Below are 348 nucleotides of genomic sequence, written 5' to 3'. Positions count from 1 at the left end.
GGGGCCCAGGCCCATCCAGACCGGGGCCCAGTGCAGCAGCGCCCCCCGGCCCCACAGAGCCTGGGACAGTCCACCCAACCCCACCACAGAGAAAACCAGGCTGAGATCTTCCTCCACCTCTCCTGTATCTCCCCCTCCCACGTACTGTGCTTCAACGTAATATTACCGTACTGTGTGTGTATGGCAAACTTTAAAGCACTGGGCGGGCCCCACACTTTGGGAAGGTCTGCTTTAGTCCATGTGTAGTTACTTTAGTCCATGTGTAGTTACTTTAGAGTCCATGTGTAGTTACTTTAGTCCATGCGTAGTTACTTTAGAGTCCATGCGTAGTTACTTTAGGGTCCATGT

At 53.2% G+C, this 348-nt stretch overlaps 1 protein-coding gene across 3 annotated transcripts in view; it reads left to right on the top strand.

Annotated features, from left to right (window-relative positions):
• The window catches only part of aars2 (alanyl-tRNA synthetase 2, mitochondrial (putative)), a 29,247-nt gene that overhangs the window by 20,804 nt on the left and 8,095 nt on the right, over positions 1 to 348 (top strand). The gene's annotated exons all lie outside the window — the stretch shown is intronic.

Source organism: Pundamilia nyererei, unplaced genomic scaffold (assembly GCF_000239375.1).
Source record: "Pundamilia nyererei isolate P.nyererei 1_Seehausen unplaced genomic scaffold, PunNye1.0 scaffold00225, whole genome shotgun sequence".
In the NCBI taxonomy this organism is placed as follows: domain Eukaryota; kingdom Metazoa; phylum Chordata; class Actinopteri; order Cichliformes; family Cichlidae; genus Pundamilia; species Pundamilia nyererei.
The sequence above is the reverse complement of the archived record's forward strand: the minus strand, read 5'-3'. Positions and strand labels throughout refer to the sequence as shown.